Genomic DNA, 9,792 nt, shown 5'->3' on the forward strand with positions numbered 1-9,792 from the left:
ACCAACTTCATAGCGCTGTCCAGGTAGACAGTCACAGCTGATGGCATCATCCAAGTCTGTAGACCCAGGAGGATCCACAGTGAAGATGGTCTTTGTCGTTCGGAAATCTTCTCTTTTCTGAACAGCTTTATCTGGAAGACTCCATCCTTCAGGGAAATCTTGCAGCATTTGTTCTCTTGCAGCTGGCTCACATTGAGTTCTGATGCCATGCACAAGTTGAAGGATGTTAAGCCCCTTTCGTTCTGTATCGCCATGATCCAACTCTTTAACAGCTTCTCCCAGTGGATATGGAGCCTTTGGGGGCCACTCGAGATAGCGAACAACAAAGAGTTTATGATTTCTCTCCGCGTGTGTAACCTCTACATTTTTAGGGCTGCATTCAGTTCGTGTTTGTGTCTCATGCAGTGTAACGACAGCTGCATTATTCTTTGAAGCGCATCTTTTTTCCCCTCCCAGGATAGATATCTTAGGAGACGAACGGTCAATAGGCACCATAACATTATCATTCTGAGGATCAATGTGGCACACAAACTCTTGTAACTTGAGATTAGCATTGTGTTCAATGATGCCTACTACCCTTCCAGAGATCTTTATTTCTTGTTCGGCATCATTATCTTCTTCAACTTCTTGCTCATCCTCATTTTTTAAGACCTCTATAAGAACCTTATCACTGTTGAGGGCATGTCCTCGACGCTTTACATTCATGATGGGTATTTCATCTCCTGACTGTCTGTTTTGGGGGACAGCATATGCACGTCCAGTGATTTCTTGGCGGAAGATACAGACCTTGTACATGTCAGGGCTTTGAAGAGCTTTGCGACGAAGTTCTTCAACATCAGTCTCTTGTGCCTCACAAGAGGTATCCACACTTACATAATTTGGATCATGTGAATCATATGAATCATCTTGTAGAAAAGCAACACGACCTTCTCTCTCCACCATGCGTAGGTTTTGTAGCACATGTTTATTCGTACGGTTTGTGACACTTGGTACTGGTACAGTAGCTCTTGACGCAGATGGTGTAGTTTCCCCTCTTTGTGCTGTCTGTAATCTTACTCTAGCTTCTAGTTCCTGAATATGTATGGCTGATTTGCTCTGTTCCTGCTCAATGGCAGCAACTCGGCCATCAGATTCTTGTTCTGATGCAGCCTCTTCCCCTTGATCTTCGGCCGACACCTCTGGATGTAATCTCCTATACTCCTCAGCCATGTCCTCATCCACTTGAATCTTCAGTTCTTGAAGCCATTCATCAACACGCAAGTCCTCCTCCTCCTCGTCTTCATCATCATCAACTGCAGACGCAGCAACACCAGCACCAGATACAGGGTATTCACTGGCACTTCTATGTTGCTTTCCAGTCCTCGGAGAGCAACTTGGTACTTCAATTGCTCTACTGACTGTAGGTCTTGCAGTTACAATGTGAGGGGTTCCTCTGACGGCTGTACTGTGAGCGGAATCTCTTGGAACGAATGCTTTTGCACTAGGGTTGAGCAGACGTTTGGCATTTGCAATCTCATTCTGGATAGCAGCCATCGTTAGGCCTTGTTTGCTATGGATGGCATCATTCCTCTCGCATGTCATGATGTACCTCTGCCATGTCTTCTGGCATTCCCCTGCTGAACAGATTGCTACAGGATCACCCATGACAGTTATGAGAGACTGTGCACGGGTAAAAGCTGTGTTCAGAAGCCCTTTGTCTGAAAGGAATCCATACCAGAACTTGTTTCCCACATTTCGGTCACCTACTTCGGGAAGGGACGTGGTGTCTATCTTATTTAACGAGGATCTCGTTCTCACAGTGCTCAAAAAGACAGCGCGATACTGCTTCCCTGTACAAAGTGGATCAAACATGAAAATATATTTTGTGACTATATATAACTTATAAACTAAATACTTATACACTTTACGAGCGAGAAAAATATGTCTGAAATACATTTAAGCTTCCCATTGATTAGATTCAGCCAATAAGAACAACTTTTTATCGAAATTTACATTGGACTCATAAATTGTTAAAGTTTTACATTTGCACACATTTTCAACATAGTGGTGCAGAGAGCTCCATGACGTGGAATGTTAAATAATGAAATCGTACATTCAATTGATAATAATTGCCCATAAACACATCCTCTGTTCACACTATTTTTTATTCAGAATAGGGGATAGTTTTAACGTATTGACACCCTTCATACATGCTCATGTATTGCCAAGACTTTCATAAGTATCTAGTAGGCCTGAGTCATTACGGATTTTGCAGAACAGGAATAATAATTTATCGTTTAGCTAGCCAAAATTGTGATATGAGATATTGTCCTGCAATAGTCAGCATATGACAGCAGAGAGGAATACATTTGTGGTCCTAAAGCTATGATCACAGCCCCAAAAGTAGCCTGCTCGGCGGCAGGGCGGCGTAGTTTTAACCATTTCGCACGGGCGCTTGTTTTAAGGGCATCGCTCGGTCGCCGCTAAAATTTTAGCGCGGAGTTAAAATTCAGCGCCTGCTTACTTTTCACTCGCCGCCTAAAATATGCTCGGTGCCCGGGCGGTCGCCGCCTGGGCGCTGACTTAATCGAGCAATCGCCGTCGAGCGATTTAGGTCAAAAATCGAGGCCGCTAGGTCAAAGGCTGCCGAGCGGTCGCCGCCCAGTCGCTGCCCGGTCGTCGCTGGGAGATCAGTCAGTCACTGGGCGGCTAGTTCAAAATCGGTCTGCAGCCTTTGACCTCGCAGCTTTGATTGTTGACCTATATCGCTCGACGGCGAACGCTCGATTAAGTCGGTGCCCAGGCGGCGACCGCCCGGGCACCGAGCGTATTTTGGTGCCCCACCGATCATCGGCCGGCCTCCGGGCAATTTCTTTAAAATCAGCCGATGGCCGGGTGGAGACCGCTGGGGAATCGGTGGGTCGTCCGTCGGTCACTGCCGGGACGCTGCCCGTAGAAGCACCCCGATTTGACCAACTTCTGACAGGCGACCGACGGAAAATCGACAGCGCACCGCCCAGGCATCGCTGATGCTCTACAGCCTGCCTGACTTGTTTAAAAATCTCTTGGCGATGCCTAACTTCCAGCGTGGACCGAGCAGGCTACAAATCGGTCCGTCGCCACTCTAAGTTGTGACAATAGCTCAAGGCCACATAATATGGCTAGCTGAACATGATATTTAATGCATTAGTAACTTCAGAAAATCAATATTTCTGTGAGATACTATGGATGTCTATAGTATTGTTTGTAAAAAGCAAACATGTTGGTTTATAGTAATAGTATACTTAAATTTAAAGCTCATTGATCCCAATCACTTGGCCTTTGTCTGCGTGCATGGCATTGTAGGGCTGTATTCATGCACATTGAGCATGACACACTCTCACTTTAGCCTAGCTCATAAAGCCTGAGATATACATGTATGCATTTTGTTGAACTACTGAAAGGCACATCTATGTGGCTCTGAGTCCGGGCCCCCACTCAGTGTTATTTAGGGTACGCGTATATGGCGCGCCATATGCCCAATAACCCCGAAAAACATTGTTTATCGCCGATAAACAAGGTTTATCGACGAAAAACAAGGTTTATCGAGCGATAAACCTTGTTTATCGTGAGAAACTCTGTATATTGACTGATAAACACAGTTTCCCTCGATAAACAATGTTTATCGACGATAAACAAGGTTTATCGACGATAAACAAGGTTTATCGAAAAACAAGGTTTATCGAAAAACACGGTTATTCGTATTTCGTCAGGAGTGGGCGCTTTTTAAAGTTGCACCCAGCTCAGAGCACTGCTCCGCACGTGCGCTTTACACTGTAGAATATACCAACACCGTAACACTTGCTCGCGCTCATGACCACGATCGACATTTTCTGAGTGGAGGTATGGCGAAGTATTCTTAATTCCAGGCTTTTTTCCCAATTGTGTTGATATATCTCTCTCTAGCCCTCTCTCTCTTTCAAACTTTCTAGGTTTTCCCCTTCTCTTATCTCTCTCACTCTCCCCCTTTCTTTCTCTCACTCTCTCTTTCTCCTACCCTCTCAATATAACCCTTCTGTCTTTCCCTCTCTTTCTTCTAATTCTCTCTTTTCCTTTCTCTTTCCTTTTTCTTTCTCTGCACTCCCTCTCTGCCATCTCCCCTTTTATCTATTTCCCCCGGTATGAGAAATAGGGTAGAGATAGATGGTTGGAGAGAGAGGAGAGATAAATGAGAGAGAGAGGAGAGATAGAGGAGAGATATTTTAAAGGTAGATGGATAAAGATAGAGAGAGAGAGGACAGATAGAGCAGTGAAAGATGGATGGTGAATATTAGAGGAGAGATAAAGGAGAGAAAGGGTAGAGATAGATGAATGGAGAGAAAAGGATAGAGAAAGAGGAGATATAGGGTAGAGATAGATGGATGGAGAGAGAGGAGATATAAATGAGAGATGGAGGAGATAGAGGAGAGATAGAGCAGGGATAGATGGATGGATATAGATGGAGAGAGAGAGAGAGAGGTATATATATAAAGGAGAGATAGAGGAGAGATAGAGCGGGGATAGATCGATATCTCTCCTCTATCTCTCCTCTATCTCTCCTTTATCTCTCCTCTCTCTCCATCCATCTACCCTGCTCTTTATCTCCTTTATCTCCATCTATCTTTCCCTGCTCTATCTCTCCTCTATTTCTCATTCATCTCTCCTCTATCTCTCCATCCATCTATCTCTACCCTAACTCTCCTCTATCTCTCAATCTATCTCCATCCATCTATTCCTGATCTATCTCTCCTCTATCTCCCCTCTATCTGTCCTCTATCTCCATCTATCCATCTCTACCCTATCTGTCCTTTATCTGATTGTATCTCTCCTTTCTCTCCAACCATCTACTCTACCCTATTTCTCATACCGGGGGAAATAGATATAAGGGGAGTAGGCAGAGAGGGAGTGCAGAGAAAGAAAAAGGAAAGAGAAAGGGAAAGAGAGAATTAGAAGAAAGAGAGGGAGAGACAGAAGGGTTATATTGAGAGGGTAGGAGAAAGAGAGAGTGAGAGAAAGAATGGGGGAGAGTGAGAGAGATAAGAAAAGGGGAAAACCTAGAAAGTTTGAAAGAGAGAGAGGGCTAGAGAGAGATATATCAACATAACATTTCAAAAATTGGGAAAAAAGCCTGGAATTAAGAATACTTCGCCATACCTCCACTCAGAAAATGTCGATCGTGGTCATGAGCGCGAGCAAGTGTTACGGTGTTGGTATATTCTACAGTGTAAAGCGCACGTGCGGAGCAGTGCTCTGAGCTGGGTGCAACTTTAAAAAGCGCCCACTCCTGACGAAATACGAATAACCGTGTTTTTCGATAAACCTTGTTTTTCGATAAACCTTGTTTATCGTCGATAAACCTTGTTTATCGAGGGAAACTGTGTTTATCAGTCGATATACAGAGTTTCTCACGATAAACCTTGTTTTTCGTCGATAAACCTTGTTTATCGGTGATAAACAATGTTTTTCGGGGTTATTGGGCATATGGCGCGCCATCCGTGTATCCAAAGTGTAAAGTCCAAAGGGCCGATATTTTTTTTGTGTGTATTACGAGCTTGACATTTTTGCGTAAAAAGTATCCCTTAATTTTAGATTTGGGGAACATGATTGCGGTCTCTCCGTCGTTCCCGGAGTGGGGGGGGGGGGCTCTGATTGCTTTAATTCATTTTCCTTCATGATCACATTTTTGGTAAGCCACTATTTTGTGAGTGTATATTCAGTTTGTTGATTTTAAGTTCTGTATCGCCAAAACATCAGTATGAAATTAAATTTTGAAATACCCAAAATATATGAAATTCAAACCAGGGTTTTATCGTGACGGTCGAAAACGCAAGCGGGGAACCGTTTCGACTCAAGCCTACTATTCAGTCAGACACCTTTACGTATCATACTTTAGCTCAACAAGTTCAGCAGAGTATCTTCGGAAAATTACCTTGCACATTCTGCACTGTCTCAACCGTCACAGCGTGTAGGCTTCTCTTCCTCATCTCCTGTCGGATTACCTCGACCTATCAAAAAAGGCAAAAAAAAATCCTTTTAAGACCAAACTACAAAAAAAAAGTAAACCAAACAGGCTAAATCTTGAATATTTACCGGTAAAGGTGTGCTATATTTTTTTTTATAAATAAACTGGTTAAAATACCCCCCCCCCCCAAAAAAAAAAAAAAAAAAAAAAAAAAAAAAAATATATATATATATATATGGGGCCTGTCACCACGAAATGAGTCCAGTTGGTCAAAAATTTTATTCCTGTTTTTAAGTATTATATGAATCTACATTAAGTAAGCTTTAAATTAAGGGGTCACACATTAAAATTGATAAATTATATCCAGAAATATGAACAAAAACCTAATTGGACTTTATAAACAATGGGATTACCCAGTTTTGAGATAATTAGGTGTAAAGTTAATGATGCGTAACATAGCCTATATTATTTGCCAACAAATGTTAGAAGGAGATATTTTCGTGACCTAAGCTCTAGGGACATAAACTACAAGACATTAATAAGTCGATTTTTGGAAAAATCTTAAATGTGGTAGGTGGGTCAATTTTCAGTACATACACACTATACATCGCTATTACTACGATTGAGCCTAATGCGACACTGGACTCATTTCGTGGTGACTGGCCCCATATATATATATAATAAACCTTGCGTAACCTTGTGAAAGAAGAAGAAAAAGAATGGAGAAAAAACTAAACAAACTTAACTTCTAAAATGCCCGTGATAGGCGTGATTACCTATATGTAGAATTTGTCAACCTTTAAACTTCAAATTTGTTGGCTGGGGTTTTAAGGCAAAGAAGGCAACATTGATTATTGATTTGTTTTTTCTTCTTTCGCTTCTGTATATTTTAAAGAAAATAAGATGAAATCAACACAGGGTATTTGGTATGCCTGAATAAGGAAACTATTTTTGATCTATATAGCTATACATCCACAATGGCTCAACGTGCTTTACAGATACACAACATTATAATCAACAAACTTCAAAGCAAATACCGGCTATCAACATCATGTCAAATCAGTGAACTTTGAGCACCGATTCTCAAAGAGGACACTTATTAGAACTTTGTATACAGGTGATAGAACTACAACAATATTGTACCATAACATTTAAACTATTAAACACCTTACTGCTTTCAAGCCAATGTCCATGTACACATGATAAACCGATTTCCTTTAATGTCATATCAATGGAGTAAATGTCATGCTTTGATTAATACTAATAAAACAAAAGGACACTTACCTGAACTCTGTAAGGTGATAGTACCACAACGTCACTCTGTTTGGCTCTATCCCACACTACAGGCCAGTGCTTTATCAACGAAGCGACGCATTCTGCTATTATCCTTGCTTCCTCTGCATTCATGTATGATGTCCCGACAAGCTTTTCTTCCCCCCTCACGTCCACAAAGTTTAGTGGAAAGAGGTTGGGATTTTCACTGCTGGTGCTCTTTGATATGAAAGCTGTGCCATAGTGCACCTTCAAGAAGTCTAGGATGGGTTGGCAGCTCCTGTAGTTGATGGTGAGGTTGCAGCTGGCGTTACAGTAATTCTGTTTGTCATATTTGAAAAGACGCTGCAGCAGGGACATGTTGAACTTGGCCTCCATCGTGCGGGGAGAGTGCACCTGCAATTTTGGAAGAAATCTCCATAGTTGATCGGTGCTCATGTTTTGATTCTTAGATCAAGACAATCAATAGATCATTGGTGACCTATGCTTTTAATACACGAAACCCCTCCAATTAAATTGAGCCATTTATTTATGAAATTCACAGTATGATAATTTACAGTCTAGTTTCCGCATATTAGACTTGTACTTTACCTGTGGGCTCATCTGTTTCGGATCGCCAGCCAGCACAACACTTGTATCTTCTGTTGCTAGGGCTAGCGGAATGATGGCCTCCGTCTCTAGGGCTTGCCCGGCTTCGTCTATCACAATATGAGAGAAGTATCCACGCAGTGTAGCTGTTTTGGTGAGGTGCACCGCTGTACTCAGAGTGACTACAACTATACTGGGCCCCTTTCTGGAGACCCAGTCTGAAAACAGATGGGTCAATAATTCAAAATATTAATCTGGTTTGTAAAGAGCTATCATTATGGGAATATGATAATATCATTTATCAAAGATATGCAAATTGGTTCTTTGGAATACTCAACTATACAAGAACAAAAATCCATTAACAGTAATACTGGTAGTTAAAATAAAGTAGCATTAATACAAATTTCCAAATGATGATAATAGCGATTATAACTAGGCTTTAACCAAGCTACCCTGCATGAAATGTTGATCAAGCATTCAAGGAATAACTTTAGACCGGGTACCCATTTATTCACTTTAACTGGGTATAGAGTGTCAAATGTACTAGGTTAAGGTCTTTCCAAAGAGTGTTATTGTTATCGCAGGGATTCAAACCCAATCTCTACATCAAGACCACTGTCATCCAGTAATCCCGGCTCCTACAGACAGGCTGACCTTGAAACTCGGTGACCAAAATTGCAGGTTTTACCTTGACATTCCTCTTCGGTTGGCAAACGAGGTCCTGCAGCATCGATGAGCATGTATTGCTTCACTGGATCTCTAACCGTGCTTTTTTTCCGCATTGTTGTGTACACACGCACCATCCAAATATCAGGACAATCTTTACAGAATCCATGAAGATAATCTCGTATGTACAGATCAGCAGCACTGTAAACAGGAAATAAAGGATAAGAACAAATACATTTTACTGCAACGGCCAGCAAGGAAGCATTACCAAAATGATTAATAACAAAACAAATTACTGAGCTTTGATGAAATATAATGGAACGATTTTTTAAAAAATAATAATAAATTACATTTAAAGGACACATGTCACCCCGCACCACAAAAACGCCATAAAGATGCCAGAAAAGACTTTGTAGCTTAGGGTTGATCCTGAAAGAAGAGATTGTTATCTTTATCATGATATATTACTCATCAATATAACCCTAACTCAATCAAAAAAGTTCAATAAAGGAAGATGGTTTAGAGAAAGATGTGTTTAAAGTCTGTTGTCTATTTAGCACTTTGACTTCCAATGTCATGTGCAAGGTGAAAAAGGAGTAGTACACCTCTATAGATATTTAGAAGGAATAATTAAATTGTCCTCAAACTTGGCACACTAACTAATCACGTACTTTTCATTATTTTCATGGCATCAATGTCATATCTTAATGTTTTAAAGTTATTTGAGATCGAAATGAGACCAGTAGCAAGGGTTGTACTTGTAACAAACTAAAACTGCTAAAAAAAACTCAAAGTTAGGAAGACATGGTCCACAAAATACAGCCAAAATACCAGTTTTAAATAATTATTTTGCTTCCAAATTTTGAAATTACTTAGAAAAAAGTATATGATCGTCCTGACCAAATACACCTTTATTAAATCTTACTTTTTGGTGGCTTTGTGTTATGGTGTCACAAATATACTTTGTATCATAAATAGTTAAAAAGACAATTATGATGGATATGCAAATATATATAAATAATACCTATTATACACCTTGCATGTAAGTTGTTTGAACTCATGGTTTTTAGTAGTAGGATGTTGAGAATCGTATCCGGAAACCTAACCCTTGGACAACCTTCCCCGGATAATCACCCCTAGGAAAAACACGCTCTATGACAACTACCCTCCAAACAACTACTCCCTAGGACAACCACCCTCTAGGACAACTTTCCCCAGACAACTACCCCCTAGGACAACCATCCTCTAGGACAACTGGCCCCAGACAACTACCCCCACACCATTACCCCTAGGATAACCATCCTTCA

General features: G+C 41.1%; 1 long non-coding RNA gene across 1 annotated transcript; it reads right to left on the reverse strand.

The window, feature by feature from the left end:
• Positions 1-1,789: 1,789 nt before the first annotated feature.
• On the reverse strand, positions 1,790-7,298 carry LOC115921704. Its single transcript, XR_004063055.1, has 3 exons — positions 7,244-7,298; positions 5,927-6,002; positions 1,790-1,829 (listed from the first exon to the last, which is right to left on the reverse strand). It is a non-coding gene; the product is annotated as an uncharacterized LOC115921704 (long non-coding RNA).
• Between the last annotated feature and the right edge of the window lie 2,494 nt (positions 7,299-9,792).

The sequence above is a fragment of the Strongylocentrotus purpuratus genome, unplaced genomic scaffold, assembly GCF_000002235.5.
Source record: "Strongylocentrotus purpuratus isolate Spur 01 unplaced genomic scaffold, Spur_5.0 spur5_scaffold_10, whole genome shotgun sequence".
In the NCBI taxonomy this organism is placed as follows: domain Eukaryota; kingdom Metazoa; phylum Echinodermata; class Echinoidea; order Camarodonta; family Strongylocentrotidae; genus Strongylocentrotus; species Strongylocentrotus purpuratus.